We start from the raw sequence: 25,811 nt of genomic DNA on the forward strand, positions 1-25,811 counted from the left end.
CCAAGAGCCTTTTGGAAATTCAATGAAAGTGATGGACTTTCTCCTCACCACAAAAAGATAATAATGCAATGTTGCTTACAATGTCAATTTCATGGGCCACGCCAAAGCTCATGCATGCGCTCCAAGCTAAGAGCCCCTGACCTGGCTCAAAACGACCATCCTCACCACCATAAGTTTCAATATGAGGGAAACTGAGCCCCAGAGAAGAGGATAGAGTGTCCCAAAGCCACACAGAAGGAAAATGACCAAACTGGAAAGATAACCCATTTCCTACCTCCCAGGCAACATCCTTTTCCTGGGCTCTTCTGCCCTCTGCACTCCTTCATTCTCATCAATGCCTTTCTGATTACCCCAGGTGTTGCCACCTTTTTGGTTCCCCAGGTAGGAATTTGAAATCTGGGCCCCACAGGTCACCCCCACTCCAGAGTTCACCTCCCAGCAATGGCAGGGACTTGGGGAAGGAATGATGAAGGTGAAACATGGGAGCCAGAAGGGGGACTATGGCCAAAATACCACAGCCATCAGGTAAGCACTGGATGACCCTGGCTGAGAAAGGGGACAATGGAGACAGAAAGGAGCCACCTGTCCCTTCCACGCAGAATAGGTGGCCCTAAGCTGTTGTTTCAAAAAGCACATTTGCTGTCTTCAAAAAAATATATATGTGGAGGAGGAGGAGGAGGAAGAGGAAAAAAAAAAAGATGCTCAGGCTAGATAAATTCAGAATGATTTGAATACATTACTGTAGTTAAGTTTAGTACATAAAGTACTGAGGATGGCTCTGCCGTGCATTTCAATGAAGCCCAAAATAATGAGGCACTAGCTGGGCTGTTGCGGCTTCATCAGAGCGATTCTGCCCTAATAAGTGGGAAGGAGGTGGCTACGGCTCCCTGCCTATGAATTGTCCTCATGGGATTTGGCCCGGCCTCTGAGGGGAAGGCAAATGGAAGATGAGAGAAGCTGGGCAGTTGGGATGAGAGACTGAACACCTGGAGAGAAGGATGAGCCCACGTGGAGCATTTCCAGGCTTGAACCAGCCAAGGAGTCCTTCAAGGCAAAACAAAATCTGTCCCCTTAGACCTTCCAGGTCTTCCCAAGGGAGGCTGTGGGGGGACGTGGAGTCCAAATACCAGAAGGGCAGCCTCCAACCTGCTTCTCACAGCTCTCTTGTCTCCACCTCCTCAGACCCTACACTCCCACCAGAGAAAATGGAAAGACGTAACTTAGAAACCTAGAGGCCCAGAGAGCACCAGTGATTCCCTCCATGATCCATCACAGGGAGGAGGTTAAGGAGAGGAGGAAGGGAAGAGTGAGAAGAGAAGGAAATGAGGGAGGGAGAAAGAGCAAGGGAAGAGATGAAGGAAGAAAGAGACAAAACAAAGTCCCCCATCTGTAGCTGCCTCAGCCCCTGAAAGGAGAGAGATGCTATGTGTGGCTTTCTCCAGCATTTCCGGGGCCTGAAATGGCTAATCTGTAAGAGCTAGAGGAGGAGAGACTGACTCCATAACCACTACATGAGTCATGTGTTCCAAACAGCCTAGGAGCCAACATCCAGGTTGTGGGGACAGACGAATGCAGCTCTGGCTCAGAAAAAGAACACTAGAAAACATGATGGCCCTCTGGGAGGACCCTTTGTAGAGCCTGGTCTTTGACTCCATAATCAGGCATTTGACACTCAGACGCTGGAGCAGAAAGAGCCATGAAGGCAGCAGACCTGATCCCTAGGCAGTGACAAAAGAGGGTTTCCTTTCCCATCAGTCTCCAGCCAGAGAAGCTGGGAGTTCTCTCAGGTGAGCCCAGCAGATGTTACGAGCTTGCAAATAAAGGGTGAAAGTGACTAGCCTCCGTCTAAAGGGAAACCCAAGCCTATGGCCAGCCTCTCACTGAGAAAATATAAATAGTTAAATCCGTAAAATCAGCCTCCTTTTCTGTTCTCTGGATATAACTTGCTCCTGGACGTCTGTGAGTAGTTAGCTGAAAAGCTGTTGGGGTGGACATCTGTTGTTTTTGCCTGCCCAGCCGCTTTTCTCCTTTTACTGGAAATAGCATCCCGATTTTCCTTGAGGAATCACTCCTCCCCCATGCTCGATCCATGTGGTCTTGGGTGGCGCTGAACCCACCCCCAGCTCCAGGGACAGGCAAGTGACCCAGACCAGGACAATGAGGGCATCATATCCCACGGGCCACCATGATGGGCTCACGGGTTGGGATAGGAACTAATATGGAACAGCCTGACTCAATAACAGGTCTTTGTGTAAAAAGAGAATCTTTTCACTGAAGTTCCAGAGAAGATAGATGAATGTCTGGTGCTGCTGACAGCCATCTTGCCACCACAAAGAAAGACTCCAAGCTGCCTGAAAATGGAGTTAAGGCAGAGAACACCAGAGCTGAAGCCTGCTGACAGCATTCTTGCCCCTGGATCCAGCTATACCTGAAGATCTACCCCCTGGGATTTTTAGTTACAGGAGCCAAGTTCATCTGTGGTTTGACAAGCCCATCTGACGTGGGCTTCTTGCAAAAGCCTTGACTAAGATAAACTCACCTATAGAGTCTTTTTTTTTTTTTTGAGACCTTTGGAGCCTCTATAAGTGAGTCTATTTTAGTCAAGGCTTATGGAATCTACCATAAGTTCACAGATGGACTGATAAACATATAAGTTGTCTTTGTCCATTTGTGCTGCTGTAATGATACCTGAGACTGGGTAATTCATAAAAAAACAGAAATTTATTTTCTCACCATTCTGGAGGTTGGAAAGTCCAAGATCAAGCGCCAGCAGGTTCAGTTTTCTGGTGAAGATGCTGTCTATCTCCAAGATGGTGCCTTGCTGCTGCATCCTCTGGAGGGAGGAACCATGTCCTCACGTGGCAGAAGGTAGAAGGGTGAGCCGGTTGAACACTGCATAAAGCCTTTTTCATAAAGGCCTTAATCGTACTCACAAGAAAGGAGTAGCTGGGCTCAGTGGCTCATGCCTGTAATCTCAGAGTAATTTCAGAGTCCAAGGAGGGAGGATCGCTTGAGCCCAGGAGTTTGAGACCAGCCTGAGCAATATAGCAAGACCCCATCTCTACAAAGAATTCAAAAATTAGCCTGTTATAGTGATAGGCACCTGTAGTCCCAGCTACTTCGGAGGCTGGGGTAGGAGGATCACTTGAGCCTAGGAGTTTGAGGCTACAGTGAGCTATGATCACACCATTGCACTCCAGCCAGGGCAACAGAGAAAGACTCTGTTTCTGGAAACAAAAGAGAGAGAGAGAGTTGCCCTCATGGCCTAATCACCTCTTAAATGCTCCACCTGTTAGTAATATCACATTGGCCAAAACACCTGAATTTTACAGGAGACACATTCAAACCATAGCATAATGGCTCCTCTGAAGTCACAGGGCTGATGGGAGGCAGAAGAGCCTCCTCTCCCGGTACCGTGATGCCTAGCAGGTTCCCAGGGTCTCCAAAAAAAGGTATGCACTGGCCCAGTTGCACTTCGGGCTGCACAGTGAGTGAAGGACTCCTTCCCCAGGAATATATCAAGCTGTGAAGTATTCACAGTTTTTAAATTACTCATCAAGAGCTGGATTTTTTTTTTCTCCTCTGCTACCTTAGTTACTGATTATTTCCAGATCCATCAGATACACAAACTCTTGTTTTTAAAATGCAATCAGCACACCCACGCACCCATCTATAGATAGTAAAGAATAGGTGCTGAAGCCCCTGGAATGTATTGCTATCATGCAGGATGAAATGGACAGCATTACAAATGTACACTCAGCAGGAAAATACGATTTACCTGGTAATTCAAGCTGGGGATGGATAATCAGTTCATTTCAAATAATGAACCAAGAAAGCACTGCCATTTGGAAAACTTGGGGGTCCATGCTTGTCTGTGGGATCTTGGTGTGGCTGTGTCATTCTTATGCAGAAGGGTCACCACCTCTTCCAGAGGACACAGGACACCGTCTCCAGTGGGTCAGATGCAGCTGATGGGAGACCACCCAGGCAGACTCCCCAGGCACCATTTTCTCATCTGGCTCCAGTGTTTTAGAGCCCACAGAGAGGTCTGTCGTTTCTTCAAAGGCTGACTCTGTGGAGGGGCAGATGGTGCACAGTTCTGTCCCTGGTCTCGGGACAGGTTTAAAAGTCCCGTTTGTTGATTTCCTCTCTTGTCCTCTGTGCATTCAGTCCCATCACTGAGCTGCTTATGGCTGGGAGCTACAAGATCTTTGTAGTGGGGGATCCTTCGAATTTATCCTGACATGGCTCCAGAAAATGCTCAGGTGGGTTATGGACAATGCACTCTTAAGACTCCGGACCAGCTACTAGAGTGTAGACCAGGGCAGCAGCAATACAGGAAAACATCTCAGGAAAATAAATTCACACAGAACCCATTATAGCTGATTTTGACCTATTTTGAAGAAAATTGCACCGTTTCTAGGTGTGGAGTTGATCTGTTGCAGGTGGCCTACACTGTGACCTCTCTTGTAGGCATGGAGATGAACATACTTGGTATCATCCACTCTCCTGCACTGCTGGCTCAGTCACCAGCCTTTTCAGGCACGGGGTCTGCAACCTCTCTCATGGTTTGTGCAATCTCTTGAGTCAGGAGCCACAGACCTCATCCAGGACTTACAGCCTGACAGACTAAGGAGTCCGATAAATCCACACATTCTGAGTTGTTATGCTGGGCAAAAGCCATGCCCATCCACAAGCCAGACTCTTGGCCTCCACTGGAAGCTTTGGAACTTTATTCCCATCAAACACTGACCTAATCCTTGCACTGAGACTGCTATTTACATTAAAATTGGTCACATAATGAAAAAAAAAGGTAGTTCATTAATATGCTAAGAAGTGCTAATTTGAACATTGCTGAAAAGCAATTGCAAATTCCATTTTGCAACTTGCAAATGTGATGCAGTGCAAATTAGGGCTGATGGACCCATCTTCAGACATTCAAACTTCATCTGGGTATTTCTGAGTTCCCCAAGCCTTGGCGGCCGAGATTGGCTGCAAGACCAGCGGGGGTGATTTCTCCTTCATTGGAGATGAAAGAACATGCTTCCAGTAGTGGGTGGACAACCATGAGCCCTTCTACACAGATATCAGGTGAGTCCAAGGAAGCCTGTCTCGAGGGGCTTGCTGAAATGACCCGAAAGAGAAGAATAAGAATGACCCCAAATGCACACAACACATGTCTTCAGAGAGCTGGAGCTGTGCCAGATGGACACCCTGCACCCAGTGAAGCCCCCAGCCCACAGCCTCAACTCCATCTTCTGCTGGGTGGTCTTCGATGCTCTGTTGACCCAAGCTGGGTTGAGAGGTAGCCTGAGGCCCCCTCCTTCAGCAGGAGAAGCCAGTGGGAATCAGAGCCAGCTTTGGCAAGGGTTTGCCATTTTCCTCCCAGAGGTGCTCTAGGGGCAGCTCTCTCCATGGAAAATAAAGCCCCAGGGACTGTGCCAGGCTCAGTTGCCCCTTCCATCTTCCTGCCATCCTCCTCCTGTCTACAAAGGCAGTGGAGTTAGAACTTACATGACTGAGCTTCCAAAGTCAGAAGACACCCAGAAATTGATGTGAGATGAAAAATACACTTGAAAGTCCCTTAGGACAGTGTAGCACCAGAGACCAACATACCTTCCCCTTGGTAAGTGGACGCTGTCAACTTTACCTCCATCTTTGGCTGTCATTCCTTCTTTCATTGGATTCTAGATGAAGTGGGTGGCCTGCCTTTGGCACCATGCTGTTTCCTTTTTTTTTTTTTTTTAAGTGTGTACCTTTAAACATACAACAGTCCATTACACACAGCAAGATGTTCCAGCTCTAAGAGACACCAGCCACAGTCCCTGGTATCCATTGCCAAGGTCTGCCAGCCACAGAGCCAGCACAGGCAACAGCTCCCCCTGGGTCTTCACACCACTCTAAGCTACCTTCCCACAAGTGGAAGACCAGCACTTCTGCCGGGATCTAACTCCAAGGCAGAAGTGTCTCACTCATGAATAAATCCTCAGGTGCATCTTCCTTCCTTCCTTTCCTTCCTTCCTTCCTTCCCCCTTTCTTTCCTTCCTTCTTTTCCTTCCTTCACTCTTTCCTTCCTTCCCTCCTTTCTTTCTTCTGCCCTTCTCTTCCTTCCTTCTTTCCTTCCTTCCACCCTTCTCTTCCTTCCTTCCTTCATCTCCTCCTTCCTTCCTTATGTCCTTCCTTCCCTCCTCCTCTTCCTTCCTTCCTTCCCTCCTTCCTTCCTTCTTCCCTCTCTCCCTTCCTTCCTTCCCTTCTTACTTCCTTTTTTCCTTCCATCTTTTCTTCCTTCCACCCTTCTCTTCCTTCCTTCATCCCCTCCTTCCTACCTTCTGCCCTTCTCTCCCTTCTTTCCTTCCTTCCTTCCTTCTTTCTTTCCTTCCTTCCTTCCTTCTTTCCTTCCTTCCTTCTTTCCTTCCTTCCTTCCTTTTCTTCCTCCTCAGCTACTTCTCAAAAGGGCACAAAAGGGTGAAGTAAAGAGATGGAGGAACCCAGCTAATGTAAGGAGAGGCAAGTCCACCCTGGAGCCATAAACAAGGTGCAAACATAGTCACGTGGACATGCAGTGCCCACGGGGACACTGAAAACATGGCCCTGAGCTTTCCATGGAGCTAAAGCCAAAAGGAAAACAAAACCCAGTAAGGAGCACCTTGTCAGCAAAACTGAAAAGGCAGCGATCCTGCTTTTCCTGCAGCGGAGGCCTGAGAGAAATTTCTTAGCTGGGTCCCCTCCAAGGTAATGGACAATGTCCTCACCATAGATTCTATGAGGCAGCTCGCTGGCCCGAGCCAGAGCCTGACTTAGCTCTCCAAAAGTGTCTGTTTGCTGGGGGATTTTCTACTCAAAGGTGAAAGTGGAAAGCAGGGAAGGTAGGCCCAACCCCAGGCATCTCCCACCACAGCCTCCCAGACCCCATTATGTCTCTTCAGCATTGCTCATGCCACTCTCGGGCCACCCATAGGGCTTTGGCACACAGACGCCTTCCTAATCACCCAGGCATCTTCTCATGTGTCCCCCACTCAGGGAGGCTTTCTGTGACCACTCTGTCCAAAGTGGATCATTTCAGCCCGGTGAGGTGGCTCACGCCTGTAATCCCAGCACTTTGGGAGGCCGAGGAGGGCAGATCATTTGAGGTGAGTTCAAGACCATCCTGGGCAACATGGTGAAACCCTGTCTGTACTAAAAATACAAAAATTAACTGGGCGTGGTGGCCCGTGCCAGTAATCCCAGCTACTTGGGAGGCTGAGGCATGAGAATTGCTTGAACCCGGGAAGCAGAGGTTACGGTGAGCTGAGATCACACCACTGCACTCCAGCCTGGGGACAGAGGGAGACTCCGTCCCAAAACAAACAAAAAACAAAGTGGATTGTTTTTTCACATTGCTTATTACAATCTGAAATTACCTGTTTCTTATGGTTCCATATAGAACACAAACTCCACGTGAGCAAGAACTTTGTCTTGCTCAAGCTGAATCCCAAGCTCTAAGAATTTTACCAGGCATGTGACAGATACTTAATAAATATTTGCAGAATAAATGAATTGGCATGACAAGTCCTATGATAGCATATTCTATATGCCACGCACTTCTAAGCACTTTGAAAATATGCACCTTCATGTAACCTTTAGAGAAGCCCTTGGATATAAGTTCCAACACCAACCCATTTCACAGATGAAGAAACTGAGGCACAGAGAGGCTCGGTAATTTACTGGAATAACACAGCTAGTGAGTGGTAGGACCAGGAAGTCTGGCTACACAGTCAGAGCCCACGACCTCCACGGCCGATGTTTGATTGGGGCAGGTTGCCCAATGCATGATGAGCAAAGTTTGAATCTACTTCCCCGCACTCAGAAATCTTCCTTACCCATTGCTCCTTTCTCTCTCATTGTTCCTGAACGCATTGTCTAATTTTGGAGATAAGCAGCCTAAGCCATTTAAATTCTCCTTTCTTTAATGTTGTTGATTTTAGCTAAAATGCAAAGTGTAGTGCGGAGGAGCCCAGACGGCATCCACTGGAGAGTCTGGGATTAGTTCATTAATAGGTTCGGCTGCTGCCCATGCGGCAGCATAACATTAGGAGCTAACTGCTTCCGACCACGCACCACTTAGAACCCCACATTTGCAAATCAGCTCAAGACGCATGTCACCATGAGAGATGACAGTGTTAAAGAAATGCATTTTTCATTGATTCTATTAATATTAGTAATACCTCTTATTGAATATGATTGGTGTAGACAATGCAAAAAGTCGTTTTTCTCATTTATTTTCGAAATCAGCCAGCATGCCCCAATACCGGCCTTGCTCTGTGGAAAGCTGCTGGCTGTGAGCATTTTATGGAGACGGATATGCCAGGCCTGGTCTGGCCTCTTTTAGCCCTGCCTGTACCCCAACACATGCCCAAGTCCAGAGCAGGAACTATTGGAACCATTTACAGCCCATTAAAAATGCCCAAAACTGAGCACCGTGGCTCACGCCTGTAATCCCAGCACTTTAGGAGGCCGAGGCAGGCAGATGGCTTGAGCCCAGGAGTTTGAGACCAGCCTGGGCAACATGTCAAAACCCCATCCCTACAAAAAATACAAAAACATTAGCTGGACATGCACACCTGTAGTCCCAGCTTACCCAGGAGGCTGAGGCAGAAGGCTCACCTGAGCCAGGGAGGTCGAGGCTACAGTGAATCATGATTGTGCCATTGTACCCAACTCTGGGCAACACGGGGAAAATCTGTCTCCAAAAAAAAAAAAAAAAAAAAAAAATGCCTGAGAGCTGAATGGAGATTTCTGGGGAATTAGGTTCCTCTATACCCCAGGGAAGCCTGCAAAGGAGCCCCCTGATCCCTGAGACACATGTTCTGGTGTGATTGTGTTGAATGAAGTCCCAGATGCAGTGCCACTGGCACATTGGCACATGGAGCTCAAAGGAAAGGAGCAGGGCAATGAGTCGGACCTGTGTGTCTTGTGCCAGGCCTGCCACTCTGCACACCGGCCCCAGCCTTACAAGTCTCCCTCACTGTGCAGTCCTACTCTGAATGTTTCCACGTTTTTTTTTTTTGCCTCCTAGTTTCTGCTTCTCCAAGTTCCTGCCTTCACACATCATGACCTCCTGTGGCCCATCCACCTTGTGGCAACTTTGCTGCTTTTAGCTTCAAATTCAAATGTGGATTCCACGCTGAGAGAAAGCAATGCCTAGGAAAATATCCTGGAAAAAAAAAAAAAACAAGAAACTACACTGCTCTTTCCTTTACTGCCCCTTTTCCTTTCTCTGCCTTTTGTTCAAAGAGGTATCCAGGAAGTGTGAAGTCTCCCAGGATCCAAGGAGGCTGAGGAAACCAGCATAGTTTTCCCTGAGCAAATTTCAGTTTACCAGGCTTGTAGGAAGTCAGAGCCAAAAAAAGAAATCAGCATTTTGGCAAGGCCCAGCCTGGATGAATCTCAAATGAGTCATTTGAGAAGAATGTAATGGGCTGGCCCATTTTACCTAGTGGTACAACTACCTGCCTAAGAAGAGAGTGGAAAATGCTACTGCGGGAAAATTGCCTAATCTGAGCTTGAGTTGATGCAAGAAGCCCAGTTTCATACTGATATGGTTTGGCTGTGTCCCCACCTAAATCTCATCTTGAATTGCAGTTCCCATAATCCCCACATGTCATAGGATGGACCCGCTGAGAGGTAGCTGAATCATAAGGGCAGTTACCTCCATGCTGTTCTCGTGATAGTGAATTCTCATGAGATCTGATGGTTTTATAAGGGGCTTTTCCCCCTTTTGCTCGGCATTTCTCCTTGCTGCTGCCATGTGAAGAAGGACATGTTTGCTTCCTCTTCTGCCATGATTATAAGTTTGCTGAGGTCTCTCCAGCCATGCAGAACTGTGAGTCAATTAAACCTCTTCCCTTTATAAATTAACCACTCTCAGGTATGTCTTTATTAGCAGCATGAAAATGGTCTAATACACCTACCATTTTCTTTTTCACTGTTAAATTACACATTGGGTTTCTGGGTTTATACATCAGTCTCATGATCTTGACTAATGTGAGTCCACACCTAAGAGACAGATCCACTCTCAGAATCAGAATCAAATCTTGTTTCTAGATTTGTGAGGTGGAGAATCAAACTACAAGCTGTGATAAATTTACCACTAACAAATGTCAACCTGCAGAGGCAGCCACCCACCCCTCCACCCCAACGCCATCAACAATCCCTAGTAAGTCCCATTCTTGAGAGGAGAAGGCAGGAAAGGGTACACATGAGCCACAACCTAGGACAATGATTCTCAACCCTGGCTGCACAGTGGAATCATCTGGTCTCACCACAGAATTTCTTATTTAACTGGTCTGGGGTGCCACTTGGGAATTGGGGTTTTTTGAAGCTCTCCAGATGGCTCTGCTGTGCAGTCAAACTTGAGAACCACAGACTAGAGCTTGGAAGCACCCAGTCTGAATAAAGACCAAGAGTGGCTGGGCATGATGGCTCACACCTATAATCCCAGCACCTTGGGAACCTGAGGCGGGAGATCCCTTGAGCCCAGGAGTTCAAGACCAGCCTGGGCAACACAGTGAGATCCCATCTCAGCAAAAAATTTAAAAATTAGTGAGGCAAGGTGGCATGTGCCTGTAGTCCCAGATATTCAGAAGGCCAAGCACGAGGATCACTTGAGCCCGAGAGTTCAAGGCTGCAGTGAGCTGTGATTGTGCCATGTCTCTCCAGCCAGGGAGACAGAGGGAGACACCACCTCTAAAAGAATAAAATATAGTAGAATGATTTATAATCCTTTCGGTATATACCCAGTTATGGGATTGCTGGGTCAAATGGTATTTCTGGTTGTAGATCCTTGAGGAATCACCCCACTGTCTTCCACAATAGTTGAGTTGAGCTAATTTACACTCCCATCAACAGTGTGAAAGCATTCCTGTTTCTCCACAATGAGAGACTGAATAAAGAAAATGTGGCACATATACACCATGAAATGCTATGCAGCTATAAAAAAGAATGAGTTAAAATTAGCTGGGCGTGGTGGTGGGCACCTGTAATTCCAGCTACTCGGGAGGCTGAGACAGAGAATTGCTTGAACCTGAGATGGAAAGTTTGCAGTGAGTGGAGATCATGCCACTGCACTCCAGCCTGGGCGAGAGAGCGAGACTCCATCTAAAAAAAAAAAAAAAAAAAGAATGAGTTCATGGTTCATGTCCTTTGCAGGGACATGGATGAAGCTGGAAACCATCATTCTCAGCAAACTAACATAGGACCAGAAAACCAGACATTGCATGTTCTGACTCATAAGTGGGAGCTGAACAATGAGAACACGTGGACACAGGGAGGGGAACACCACACACTGGAGCCTGTCAGGGTTTGGGGGGCAAGGGGAGTGAGAGCATTAGGACAAATACCTAATGCATGAGGGGCTTAAAACCTAGATGATGAGTTGATAGGTGCAGCAAACCACCATGGCACTTGTATACCCATGTAACAAACCTGCACATTCTGCACATGTATCCCAGAACTTAAAGTAAAAAAAATTTTTTTTAAAAGAATGAAATAAAATAAAATATAAAAGACCAGAGGGCAGAGAGTAGGAGCAGCCCGCAGGAGTGCTGAGAAGAAGCCTCCAGAGACAGAAAAGGACTTCCACCAAGGGAATGCCGCTCATCCTTCTCCATCACTCCCTCACTGAGTTCTGCCAGGAGGGCACCTCGCTGTAAGTCAGGCCTCTGTGTCAGCCGCCAAGAATAACTGCTTGCCCTCGCTGAAGTTCATAACTGCCTTCAGAAGCCAGTTAGAGCCTATAATTAGAATTCACTGCAACTCTGGCAACACGCAGCCCATCCACCGCCCAGGACTCCGGCGGCATCGGCGGTAGCCCGGTGATTTAAAACCACAGTGGACAGATTCGCCACACCTAATGTGCATCCCTTGGTGGGTTGCCCCCTCTGATGTCCACTGGGAAGGAATTGAATTACGGCCTTAGATACAAGACTGAGAAGTTGCAGGAGGAAGTCGCAATTATGCACAGAACTGGATGGGCAATTTGAGGAGAAGGTGACAAGAGAAGCTAAATCTGCCTCCCTTTTGTCCTTCAAGTCTCCTTCCAGAAACCCGTTCCAGCACCCACCCCGCCAGAGACGCGGTCTGCAATGCTGGAAGCAATGTAAGGGGTGGAGGGGTGGGGGGTTGAGCTTGCATTTGAACCTCTCTTATAATGCCTGAATGGAGACAGCATAATTAGTCTTCACTTTCACAAGTAATAAATACACTCAAATTAAAAATACATTTGTACCACTCATATTACCCCTGCATATATCATAACATGTAAATACACATTCTGCTTGTCTTTTGCTAATCATTTGCTTTATATTTTCGTGTTGGTCAACAGGATAAATAAACATCTTCCTATGTGTCTCAGTATCATTAATATTCTTTAAAATGTGTAGGTTCTCATTTAAGGCTGAATGAGCGCTTTTGCCTATGGCCGTGGAAACAATTAGGAAATTTGTGAATTACATGACTGGTTTGCTTGTATTTCCCAAGCTAAATATTTAAGAAAGCTTTCTCTCATGAACAACCAAAAGTTTTTGGTAAGCGCAATCATTCAGGGAGAAGAACTATGGAAATAATACCAAATTTGGAATTGGAAGCCTCTGGTTGGAGTCCCAGCTCATGCATAAAACTGTTCTGTGACTTTGGCCATCAGCACCTCCCTGGGGTTTAGCTTCCTCACCAAGCTGGGAACACCCTTACCTCACCTACCTCCGTTTTTAAATTTAACTCTTATTTTAGGTTCAGGGGTACAAGTGCAGGTTTGTTATAAAGGTAAATGTGTGTCATGGGGACTTATTATACAGATTATTTTGTCACCCAGTTTTTTAAGCTTAGTACTCTTTAGTTATTTTTCCTGATCCTCTCCCTCCTCCCACGCTTCACCTTCTGACAGGCCCCAGTGTGCATTGTTCCCCTTATGTGTCCATGTGTTCTCATCACTTAGCTCCCACTTATAAGTGAGAACATGCGGTATTTGGGTTTCTGTGCATTAGTTTGCTAAGGATAATGGCCTCCAGCTCCATCCATGCCCCTGAAAAGGATACAATCTCGTTCTTTTACATGGCTGCATAGTATTCCATGGTGTATATGGACCACATTTTCTTTATCCAGTCTACCATTGATGGGCATTTAGGTTGACTCCTTGTCTTTGCTATTGGAAATAGTGCTGTGATGAACATATGCATGCATGTGTCTTTATGGTAAACAATTTATATTCCTTTGCATATATACCCAGTAATGGGATGACTGGGTCGAATGGTAGTTCTGTTTTTAGGTCTTTGCGGAATTGCCACGCTGTCTCGCACAATGGTTGAACTAATTTACACTCCCACCAACAGTGTATATGTGTTCCCTTTTCTCCACAGCCTCTCCAGCACCTGTTATTTTTTGACTTTTTAGTAATAGCCATTTACCTTACCTGTCTCTTACTAATAGGAGTATTAGTAGATGCCCGACTAGAGAGAGACCACATGAGGCGGGGAAGTGCAGGAAAGAGAACTTGTCACGGATGGGGCCAGTGATGGACCAGACAGCACCCAAATGGCCCAGGGACGACATAGTGTTCCCAGAGCCCCATGAATGGGCCCAGGAACCTCAGAGGAAGGCCTCTGTGAAAGGAGCTGAATCTCTGCCAGATACCTGGCCCCAAAGCAGAGAGGGAGCTTGAGACAGCACACCTGCCTTGTTCTCTGATTCCCTTTTGCAGCCTACCAGTGGGCAAATCTAACTGGCACTGGCCAGCATGGGCAGCCTGCAGGGCCAGGCTCCTGAGGCAGGGGGAGGGCCAGGGAAGGCTTGTAAATGGGTGATGGGGGGTGGGCAACAGAGGCCTCTCCAGAGTGAAAATCTCCATCCCACCTCAGGAATGAAAAACGTGCCCCTTCCCTTCAAGGAGTTTTCAAGGTGCCTTAGAATTCAGCTCCCTTCAGCCAAGGAAGCCCCCGATGCTGAGTGAGAAGGGAAGCACAGCTTTAATCAAAAGAATGTTGATGAATTAACCCCATCTTGAAAAAGTTCAGTACCCAAGAAAGCAAAGTTTTTCACATTAGATTAGAAAAGATTGTTGTCCATTAAAGGTTCTCTAAGTACTCTGCCCATCTGCCCAGGGATCTTTCCCAGGGAAGCACCCCCATCCCCCCACCTCGCTTCCTGCACCCTGAGGTCAGAGGCTGGCATGGGCTGGAGGAGAGAATGACCAGCAAGCAGGTGGGCCAGGTAAGAGAGTGTGCATGCCCAGAGGAGGTCAGTCACCTGCCACTGCAACCATCCTGACTCTCAGCACATACCTGTCGGTTTAGTCTCTGGCAGTCCAGTGTCAATGAAGAACAATGACACTGATGTGGTTTTGCAACACCACAGGCAATCAAGGCATCCCCAAATGCTCATTTCACCCTGCATGTCCTCAGGAGATGCCCCAGTCATGTCCTGAAGTTTCATTTTAGGAGAACATCCTGTTCTGGTACCTGGGTGGACCTCAAGGGTTAATCCAGTCCAAGCCTCTGTTTGATAGATAAATAAGCTGAGACCTAAAGAAAAGATGTGGCTTGCTTAAGACCACACAGCAAGCAAATGGAAGAGCTCAGGCTTCCCAGCTCCTAGGCCAGGGCTCCTTACTTATCCCCTAACTCCCCAGCTGAGCAACTTCCATGAGAAAATGCATGGGGATGCGGTCTTTGTCATGATTTAGGGAAGCAGGGAATGCAGGCTCTAAAATTAGACTGCCTGCGTTCAAACTCCTGCTCCACTAGCTCTATGAGTTTGGACACAATATGTAACCTTTTTAAGCCTCAGTCTCTGCATCTGTAAAATGGATACAAAAAAAAAGAATCTTATCTTATCTCAGGGAGTCATTAAAAGAATGAGATAGGTCAGGTGCGGTGGCTCATGCCTGTATTTTCAGCATTTTGGGAGGCCGAGGCAGGTGGATCACCTGAGGTCAGGATGAAACCCCGTCTCTACTAAAAATACAAAAATTAGCCAGGCATGGTAGCACACGCTTGTATTCCAGCTACTGGGGAGGCTGAGGCAGGAGAATCATTTAAGCCTGGGAGCAGGAGGTTGCAGTGAGCCCAGATCAAGCCACTGCACTCCAGCCTGGGTGACAGAGTGAGACTCCATCTCAAAAAACAAAACAAAACAAAAAGAATGAGACAGAGCATGTAAAGTACTAGGTACAGAGTAAGCAATAAAAAAATGTCTGCTGTTGCCAGTTCACCAGAAGATCACTGTTAACGATACTAGCTCTATGTTCTGCATTTTGTCAGCCAGACCTAGCACCTGTTCCTTGCTGGAACTTGGGATCCTACTGGACTAGAGAAACTCTGAATCAGCTGAGAGCAAAGCTCCTTGCATCATTTCATGGGGAGTCAAAGCACATGTCAAAGCACATCCATCTCCACGGGATGAGGAGACCCATGCCCACCTGCAGAGGCAGGGCAGAGAGAGAAGCATGAAGCATGAATGGGCTGCCCCAGCTACTTTGCCTGGACTTTGACAAAGCTGGGAATCTGGTATGTCCACATGCTACCAGCCTCCCAGGGGGGCAGAAATGGGGTCATGCTCACTTTAAATACCAAACTGTAATGACTCGAGCCCCACCATCTTGATTCTGGAACTCAGCTCTCTCCTACTCTCCTGCCCTCTGCAAAGCACCCACTCAGCCGCCACCATGTTCTTCCCCTGTCTTCTGGCTCCCTTGGCCCTTGTCTGTTTCCACGGAAACCACCTAGCAAATCCCTGGACCAAGGAGCTGTCTCTAAGCCTCCAGGGGGCACCCCGAACAGGACCTCTGATTGCGCTATAGGATGGGAGACCAGGTCTGGCAGCTCTCTGTCACGAGACCCTTCTTGCTTCTCCTTACCCTTCAACAGCTCTCATCCCCATCCCTCCTTCCTCACACCACCAACGGCCCCCTTCAAGTTCTCTGTTATCCAGCTGCACTTTTGGGTCCATTCCTGCACAGGGCAATCAAACAGGGCCCGGCTGCCTGGAATCGATGAGTCTTCATGGAGTCAGGCACCCCGACATCCACTGAGGCCAGAGCGAGGGAGCCCCCATGAGCTGGAGGACTAGGAATAAAAAAAATGAAGAAAAATAATAAAATTGCTATTGCTTCTGGATGAAATATCCTGATAGTCACAGGAAAGGAGAGCTTGAAATCATAATCATAATCATCTTTGGTCTTTGCCTGTGTAGACCTGGCCTAAGGCTTTAATGTAAACCCATGGTGATTCTGAAAGCTACATGAATAGTTCATTTCCCAGCAAAACTGCCATACAGGGAGACAAATAATTTAAGTAGGGACAATGCTTCACCAGTGTGCACATATTAGAAGTTTAAAATCACAACCCAGGGAAAGCCAGAGAGAGAAAGAAGGAAAAACAAACTTTTTTGTTTCCATTTCTGCTAGCTGGAAAGATCGTTCCATTCTGAAGCTGTAGTGGTCTCCCTGGCAGAGCCTCTTTTCCCTCCGAGAGAAGGAGCTGGGAGGGGGTGCCTGCACACAGATGAAACATAGAGACGGGAGTCCCTCCTTGGAGGGGCAGGGGGGAAATTTAGAGGGAGAGATACCCGGCTATAAATTCACAACTGGAAATTTGCAGAGGATATGTCTCCGCTCTAGAAAAGCAACCAAAGGCTTATTGACATGAGATTCATGTAAATGAGGTCTAATTTCTCACCCCGGGTGCACATCATCACTTTCCTGAGACGTTGGATTTTCTGAGTGTTTCACCCCACATTCCACCCAGAATCAATGTATGGGTTATAGATTATTGATCACTGAGGACCCAGGCCCCAGCCTCGCTTTCAGTGTCAGAATGAGAGCTATTGTTCTCCTTCCCAGACATTTAACCGTGAGTCATCATACATTTTCAGACATAGAGCAATTATTTATTGTCATGTTATGCTACCCAAGCTTGTCAGGAATTTAAACTGAAGAATATGTGCACGTGCCATCCTGAGGCAGTATTCTAGATACATGAGGAAAGTCAGAAAAACGTTACTGGTCCAAGAACAAACTCTAAACGTTTGGCTTTTGATTCTCTGTCTAATATATAGCAATTTCAATGAGACTAATATCACCATTCTGTGAACCTGCCAGCAGATAGAAGTTCCCACATTATTGTGGTCTGTTTCCGAGGACAAATAAAGTATGCTGCTCTCCAGTGTTCTGTAGAAGCACGCCACGCTATAGACAGAAGTGTTTCAAGTCAACACAATATGAAAAAATTCAAAATAAAATGAAAAGTGTCTGAAAACAAACCAACATAAATATACAGCAGTCCTGTTAATTATGATTATTTATGATCATAAGAACTGGCATCATTACTGTGGTTTCCTTTCCAAAATCTCACAAACTTGTTACTATACAGCAGTTTCGGAGTTCTATAGGCTTAAAAAGGTGGCGTGCTGGAGGCAAAAGTCATTTTTGGCAGGGATGACGTACGTCCCGAATGTGAGGGCTTGCACCCACGCAGGCACGTGTGTGCTGCTGGCACACAATAGAGTCAGCTTGGACTTTCCAGGGTCCCCCAACGTTAAACCACTGGCAATGCATTACAGATGTCTCTGATGAGCACCGCCAATCTATTAAACAAAGTGCACTCATCGCCTCCGAGGGGCCTGAAGAATGATCTAGAAATCCACCCCCTGGAGGGAAACAGCCTATGAAACATCACCGACAACACTGAATATTTCATCAGGGATAACAGGACTTTTCTCTTTGTAGTCCTCCCCGCTTTTCCACTGCCCTGCCTGCCACTGTCTCCCCCCGCCCTCCCCAATCTTTTTCTCCACTCACTTGACAAGTAGTCACGGCCACATCACTGCCGTCCCGCTGTCCTTGCACGCTGACCTCTGTACTGTGTGGTGCCCAGTGGTCATGCTGTCCTCGTCTCTCGCCAACCACATCTGACAGGAGACGAGGCACTCGTGGCAGCGGCTCCTGGCACCTGAGACACCCTGGGACTACACAGGTAAACCAGGGGGGTCCGTGTTGTCTCCGGACTAACAACAGAGGGAAAGACATGACATCTCCAACCAGGAGCCCACGTCCGAATATTCAAAAGGTTCATCATGCGGGAGATGGGGGCGGCCCTCCCGGCTTTCCAGGATGAGGCCTGCAGAAGTCAGGAGGGATGACGGGAGGAGGAGGGAGGCCCACACCTGGTCCCGGCCCAATCAGGGGAGAAGAAGAATGCGGGTGTAACAGACCAGCGATGTCAACTCCGGGGTGAGGGTGCAGGGGAGTGTCAGCCCCTACCCTCTCCAGGGACCCCTCCCAGGCAGGCTTCAGACCCCTAGACATGTGTAGTCACACAGGCAGCTGAGAGATCGGCTCTTCCTCGGGGACACAGTCGCCACCCAGTCCTGTGGCTCCTTCAGTACCCAAGGAGACAACGAAGGTTGATTAGTCAAAAAAGAAAATAGCTCCTTTAAAAATGACATGGCGGTTTTGAGTTGCTATATTTTCTTACAGCTCCTTTTTGGTGAAGTGTCGGAGTGGAGAAAAAGCATGAAGTATTTTGACTGAAATAAATGCTTTCATGGAAAACAGAGAGCCCTAGAGAGTATTCTAAGACTGGAAGAACGTCATACTATTTTAAGCAGGTGACAGTAATGTCACTGTCTGAGGGGTTAGGGTATTTTTTTTCCCTAGAATTACAAGAGGAAAAAATAAGTTTGCTTTGAATAGAGAAAGTTAAGTAAAGAAACACACTTCCCAGTTGCATGGATAATTCATAGACTGCAGTGACATATTTCCCTGCTCTTGGTCTTTGACAAAACTAACCAGTACTATTAGGCAGAGAATGTTTGCTAGCTCCAAGCAGAAAACTAAATAAAGTACAAACATACTCTTCAAATCACTCTGATTTTTCCAACTTTCATTACACCACCCACATCAACATGGCTGCAATGCAATTGTTCAAAAACCTATCCCAGCTCTCCCTCTGTTTATCATGGACAGAGAAGGTCTGGGGAAAATCCGGACAGCACACTTTATCTAACGAGCTTAAAGCTTCTTCCAGGCTACTGGTTATTTTCCTTTTCTTCCTTGATAGTACTGAAGAGTCAATAGAAGGGTAGATGGCATTGCATGTTACCTTCTAGTACTACCAGCATTAATGGAGATCCTTCCTGTTTCAGTACACAGCACTGAAATACACACACACAAAAAAAAAGAGTCTTGCAGGCCAGGCGCAGTGGCTCACATCCGTAATCTCAGCACTTTGGGAGGCCAAGTCGGGCAGATCACTTGAAGTCAGCAGTTTGAGACCAGCCTGGCCAACATGATGAAACCCCGTCTCTACTAAAAATGCAAAACATTAGCTGGGCATGGTGGCGCATGCCTGTAATCCCAGCTTCTCGGGAGGCTGAGGCATGAGAATCGCTTGAACCTGGGAGGCAGAGTTTGCAATGAGCCGAGATTGTAGCACTGCACTCCAGCCTGGGTGACAGAGTAAGACTGTTAGAAATCTTGTTAGAAGACTTCACCAGGACCACATCCATTTACTGCCCACCTCTTCACCCCAGGTGGCTGGCTGCCATTTGGCAGCTGTTTAAGAGTGGCTCTTGGGAGGGTAGGAGCAGTCCTGTGGCAGCTGTGTTCTTGGGTTCCATGGTGAGGCCATCATGAAGCCATGGTGAGACTCCTTCTGGGCCAGGAGCTGGAAAGGATGAAGACCCCAGCTCAATAGGTCCCATGGTGGAGTCCCCACCCCCACTGTCGCCACCTCTCACCTTCCCACATGCAGGTACACCATGTATCATGAAGAGAAAATGTGCTTTCCACTCCCAGCTCAGCAACAGCACCTGGGGCCACGAGGAAGAAGAGAGAGAACAGAGAGGTGACTTCGCTGGGACCCTGGTGCCTCTGAGCTCAGGAGAATACCCAGAAGATAATATGGACATGTGAAGAGTGGTTCAAGAGCACACCTCTGCCAGCTGAACTGCTGCTGCTGCTGTACAGTTCTTGGGGCCAGACCAACCTTGAATGCCTTTGAGGACAAAGCCATCCCTCCCTAGATGAGACCCAATAATCAGTCTCCTTGGAAACATCCAGCTCCCTGGCAACTACACCCACTCAAGCCGGCCCAGCCCCTCTTGGGGGATGGAAGAGCGCCTCAGATGGATTTGCATCGAGAGGCTGTGCTCTGAAGCCCCTTATGGGGTCTTGCTAAGCTGGAATCCCACATGAAGTCACACCATCACGGGGCCTTCTCCACTGGGGCCTCCACCACGCTGATGCCACTCAAGGTCAGGGACTCTCCAACTACAAAAGTAAGATTTTCCTCTGAAGAAACCTCACATCCCAATAAGCTCAGAAGGAATAAGATAACTGCTTTCATAACCACGCAGTGTCTTCTTTATTATTTTTTAAAGGGACAGAGTCTCACTCTGTCACCCAGACTGGAGTGCAGTGGTGCAATCGCAGCTCACTGCAGCCTCCAACTCCTGGGCTCAAAGGATCTTCCTGCCTCAGCTTCCCAAGTAGCCAGGACTACAAGCACAGGCCACCACACCCAGCTAATTCTTTTAATTTTTTATTTTTTTTAAGAAGAAAGGAGAGACCCAATCTTGCTATGCTGCCCAGGCTAGTCTTGAACCCCTGACCTCAAGCAATCCTCCTGTCTCAGCCTCCCAAGTCTCTGGGATTACAGGTATGAGCCATCATGGCTGGCATCTTGTGTCTGTAAAGCGAGGCCCCAAAATAGTGCACCAGGATGGCATGGGACTTCAGAGCGCTATGTCACCCTGATGCTACAGAACCCTGCTTCCCACCAGCACAGCAGTGGCAGTGTGGCCTGCCACATACACAGGTCATCAGCCCAGAGAGAGGGCACTCCTCAGAGCTGAAATCCAGAGAAGGGTGGCTTTGCTGCGTACCCTGGGTCCTCATGGGGGCTCTAGGAAGGCGGAACTGAGGCCAGCAGCATTTACTCCAGAGCAGAGAGGAGTTTCAGATTCACATGAAATAAAACAAAAATCTAAACCCAAGCTGAGATTTCAGTGCAAAATCCATCTCTAGGGCTGCAGGAGCCCCCATCCCCACTTTCACTCCACTCCCTTGGCTGTCCAGATGTCCAGGTTGGGTCACCAGAAAGGCCAGTTGCCCCAAGGCCCCAGAGAATGTTCTGTTGCTAGGCCAGAGCACCATCCCCAGGACTACTCTCCATGCATGGCCAGCTGCCTAGTTGGATTTCACCTTGGTTATTTGGTGAATATCTATTTGGAGCATGTTCTTATCTCAGCAGAAACTTCCAATAAGAAGATTGAGCCACCAGGCAGATGTTATAAGCAATGTGAGCTTGTGCTGGAAGAAGAGAGAATCCACCAGTGTCCTGGGCCCTCCGAGGCCTCTCTGAGGGAAAGACATTTGGACAGAGATGCCAAGGACAAGGAAGAGGCAGTCACCCACCTCTGAGCAAGGTGCAAAAGCCCAAGATTCATGTTCATGTGTTGCAAGCACAAAAAGAAGATCCTGTGGCTGGAGTAGAGTGAGGAACAGTGAGAATGGTAGGAGCAGAGGGCAGAGAAAGGGGCAAAAACAAGGTCGCATGAGGCCTTGTAAGCCATGGTCAAGAAGTGATATTTTATTTTAAATGAATCCAAAGTAATTGCAAGGTTTTGAGCAAGTAAGCAAAACGCTCCTTTGCAAAAAACAAAAAAACAAAAAAAACTCTAGGGCTTCAGTAAGGCAAACAAATTGTGAGTGGGAAAGAGTGGATGCAGGACTTTTAGGCAAGGGTGGGGTAAGGGAAGGTGGAGAAGAGAAGACATAAGATGTTTGGAGGTGGAGCCAACAGGATGCATTATTGACTAGGTTGCAGGTACCTGGCAGGAGACAGGGGCTTTCTCGACCACTCATGCAAGAGAAGAGTCCAGGATGCTGCTTCAGTCACCTGTCTGTCCACAATGACAATGGGGCATGAAAAAATGCCCTAACTCAGGGACATAAAATAATTAGCTTTTATTTAGTACACAAGTCTGAACTTTGCATTTTAGGCTGGGCTCGGCTGGGCAGTTGTTCTGGTTTTGAAAGGGCTCATTCACATTCTGGTGGTGGGTTGGCTGTTAGCTGGGATAAGAGGTAAATGGGCCATTTGGCTCCCACCCTCCATGTGAGGCTGGCCCAGGCACATCCTCATGGTGAAGGCCAAGGTGGAAAACTGGACCAGCCCAAGCACAAAGCATTTTTCATGCCTCTTCTCCTGCTTATTTGTTATCCCCCCTTTGACCAAAGCAAGTCACAGGACAGATCTCAGCATCAAAGTGGGTGGCCCTATAAAGATAGATGGCCAGGGGTGAGGACTTAGACCACTCATGCAATCTGTCTACCCACCACAGAAGGTCCTAGATGTTTGACTTGAATAACAGGGTAGCTGAAGGTGCCTTTTATTGCCATGGGGCAAACTGGGAGAGGAATGCATTGTAGATGGCAGGAATCAGGGATTCTGTTTTGGCTTAGGGACCTGCCGGGCAGCTTTATGTTCCCTAAAGCACTGAGTGAGGGCTCATGGGAACTGCTCCATGTCTATGGGTAATTCTGCTCTTCTGGTTTTGAATAAAATTCACTAACCTGGAGTTTCAAAGTCCCAAGAAGGCAAAACCTTTTGATGATGATGCCAGTGAGCCTGCATTCAGGTGACAACATGGCAGAGAGCAGTTCCTCCCCAGTCCCAAAGTGACACCCGTCAGCTGAACAGTGACGGACATTTGTCACTTGCCAGATTCCTTCTGTCTGTCATGTCCCCATCCTGTCTCCACTGCAGAAGGAGCTGGAGCCTCCTTTTACTGAGAGGCTCTCCAATCTTATGCTGATCGTTAACTAAGATATTTCTCTCCAGAGATTTATTACATTAATGAGCTCTGAAATTACTCATAGCAATTAAGTATATTGTTTTTAAACTCTTCAGAAATCATCAAAACACATTGGTTGTTTTTCAGGGAAACATAAATAAAGGGTACAACTTGTCACCCAATAAATCCTGCAGCCTGCTCTCTTTGTGTTGGTTTGGGGAGTTTCTGGCCCCTAGTCTCCAAGGTACATGTGTGCCTTCACAACTGAAAGATGTTCCACTAGTGAAACTTGTCCTTTTTCTTTCTTTAGTCTTTCTTTTCTTCCTTTTTCTTTCTTTCTTTTGTTCATCTGTTCTCTCTCTCTCTCTCTCTCTCAATTTTCCTTCTTTCTTTCATTTTATTGTTTTACTTTTTAGAGACAGGGTTTCAGCTTGGCATGGTGACTCAGACCTATAATCCCAGCATTTTGGGAGACAAAGGCACAAGGATTGCTTGAGCTCAGGAGTTTGAGACCAGACAGAGCAACATGACAAAACCTTGTCTCTACAAAAAACATGCAAATTATCCAGGCATGGTAGTGTACCTGTAGTCCTAGCTACTGGAGAGGCTGAGATGGGAGGATCACTTGGGCCCAGTAGGCAGAGGCTGCAGTGAGCTGAGATCATGCCACTGCACTCCAGCCTGGGCAACAGAGTGAGACCCTGTCTCAAAAAAAAAAAAAAAAAAACAGAGAGAGAGGCACAGAACTCAGGTCCTTCTAGATATTAATAAAAAGGAACTTCTTACAATCTGTTTCATTTAGTTTTCACAACTAGAAGGTGCGAACTCTTATTATTCCCCATCTTACGAATAAGGAAACTGAGACACACAGAGGGTAAGTGATTTGCTCAAGTTACTGTAGGCTTGGAGTTTTGTACCTCTCCAGATTCTCTCTCCATGCGGGGAGGCTGCCCCCAAATGGACTACATTATGGGCTCTGGGTCAGTTTCAGCCAATGAGAGCTGCTGTATCAGATCAGAAGGTAGGAGGAGAGGGAATGGGGGTATTTGTTCTCCCAGCTCCCTCCTGGAAGGGATGCTACTTGCTGTTGTTTCTTTCCATTAATCCTTCTCTGTCTTCAGGCTCCAAACTACTCTTTCCCAACATCCATGTCTCAGCCTCTCCCTACCCAAACCCTACCCCTGTGGACTCCTAAACTCCACTTGCTCCTTTGTCAATGGCTCTTTCACTGTTTCATAAAAGCCTTTTTTTTTTTTTTTTTTTTTTTTTTTTTTTTTTGAGACAGAGTCTCAACTCCGTCGCCCGGCTGGAATGCAGTAGTGCGATCTCAGCTTACTGCAACCTCTACCTCCCAGGTTCAAGTGATTCTCATGCCTCAGCCTCCCGAGCAGCTGGGATTACAAGCACATGACACTATGCCCCACTAATTTTTGTATTTTTAGTAGAGACAGGTTTCACCCTGTTGGCCAATCTGCTCTCGAACTCCTGACTTCAAGTGATCCACCCACCTCAGCCTCCCAAAGCGCTGGGATTACAGGCATGAGCCACCACTCCCAGCTCATTAAGCCCTCTTTGATTTGCATACTTTGAGCTTTGAACATGCCATCTGCTTGTTTCTAGGCCCCAAACTCCCAAATCTATACTCTAACCACTACTCCACATTCCCTGTGTCCTGCACCCCAGAAAACAAGAAGCTTGACAGACGGCAGGGTAAGAAAATTACTGGTACATTTTTCTTTCACTCTTGAAGCTAAAAAAAAGACTTGAGAGCTTCTTACATTCTAAGCCCTTTGGCAGGACTTTGTTCACCTTGGTGGGTGATGGGAAGGACAGAGGAGCCCCATCAGGAACACCAGCATGGACCCTGGTGTTCCACCAACACCAGCACACCAGCACAGCCCTGGTTATTTAAATACACGAGAGGACAATCACGGAATATTCGCTAGGCTCTGCCGTGGGCTGTGCAGTACAGAAAGAGTGCTGACAGTGTGTACAGAGGAGAAAGGAGAGACCCAAAGTCCCAGGGCTGGAGAAAAACTCACCAGCCAGCCCTTCCTGGAACCCCATGTGCAAGGAAACTAGCTTACTTTTCAGCAGGCGCCTTTGAGTCTCAAATTCAAGTGAGTTAGCCCTGGTCACTGCAACCCCAGCACAGCCAGAGGGAACTCGGCTTGGAGGGAGGGATGCCTCTTCCACTCTCCAGCACACTGCAAACCCCCATTCACAGCACAGGATGAAGGCCTCACTCCGGAGCTCAGGGGGATGGCAGTGTCCTGAATGAGATCACAGGACAGGACAAACAGAAAGAATGTGGGTCCAGCTCCCTTTCCCATTGGGAAGTGTCTTTGCTTCCCAACTAGAATCTGTAGGCTGCCTGGAGCTCCCCTCCCCATCACTCCCTGGCACCAGCCATGCTCACTTCATGGGGATACGAAATGTCTCAGTGGTGTGCACCTTAGTTTCTAGCACCGTTAAGGACCCAGATCAAATCCCTTTTCCTCCATGAAGCTAGGCTATGGGAGGCCTCTCTGAGCTCCATTTGGACTTGCTAAGGTGTCTCATGCTGCCTCAACCACCCCACAGGAGCCCTTTTAGGCAGGGGGCTGAGCCTTCATAGCTCTCACATCTCCCCATCTCACATGGACACATAGGCCACACTCCAGAAACACTAGCTGTTGGTTCCAAAAGGCAACCAAAACAGAGAAAATTGCAGATTACTGGGGCTGGAAAGGACCTCAGAGACCATCTGGACCATTCTACAGGTGGGAAAACTGATACCCAGCAGGAAAAACTAGACAAAAAACCTAGATGCAAAGCTAGAGGCTCCTAATCCCAATCCAGGGTTCCTGAGCTATTGCAAGCCCATCCCAGCCTTCTTGCATCTACTTGCATTTCTCATTGCCCCATTTGGACCCCCAGAAGTAGCCAACCCAAAGAGCATCAATATCAGAGCCTCTCAGAGTGTGAGGAAGGCACTCTGTAAG

At 47.6% G+C, this 25,811-nt stretch overlaps 2 long non-coding RNA genes across 2 annotated transcripts; one reads left to right on the top strand and one right to left on the bottom strand.

The window, feature by feature from the left end:
• Positions 1 to 18,890: 18,890 nt before the first annotated feature.
• Positions 18,891 to 20,022, bottom strand: LOC129138050 (uncharacterized). Its single transcript, XR_010153574.1, has 3 exons — positions 19,963 to 20,022; positions 19,768 to 19,839; positions 18,891 to 19,694 (listed from the first exon to the last, which is right to left on the bottom strand). It is a non-coding gene; the product is annotated as an uncharacterized LOC129138050 (long non-coding RNA).
• A 110-nt stretch (positions 20,023 to 20,132) lies between these two features.
• LOC134809011 (uncharacterized) lies at positions 20,133 to 23,007 on the top strand. Its single transcript, XR_010153492.1, has 3 exons — positions 20,133 to 20,307; positions 20,588 to 20,687; positions 21,279 to 23,007. It is a non-coding gene; the product is annotated as an uncharacterized LOC134809011 (long non-coding RNA).
• Positions 23,008 to 25,811: the final 2,804 nt, after the last annotated feature.

This window comes from Pan troglodytes, chromosome 20 (assembly GCF_028858775.2).
Source record: "Pan troglodytes isolate AG18354 chromosome 20, NHGRI_mPanTro3-v2.0_pri, whole genome shotgun sequence".
Taxonomy (NCBI): Eukaryota; Metazoa; Chordata; class Mammalia; order Primates; family Hominidae; genus Pan; species Pan troglodytes.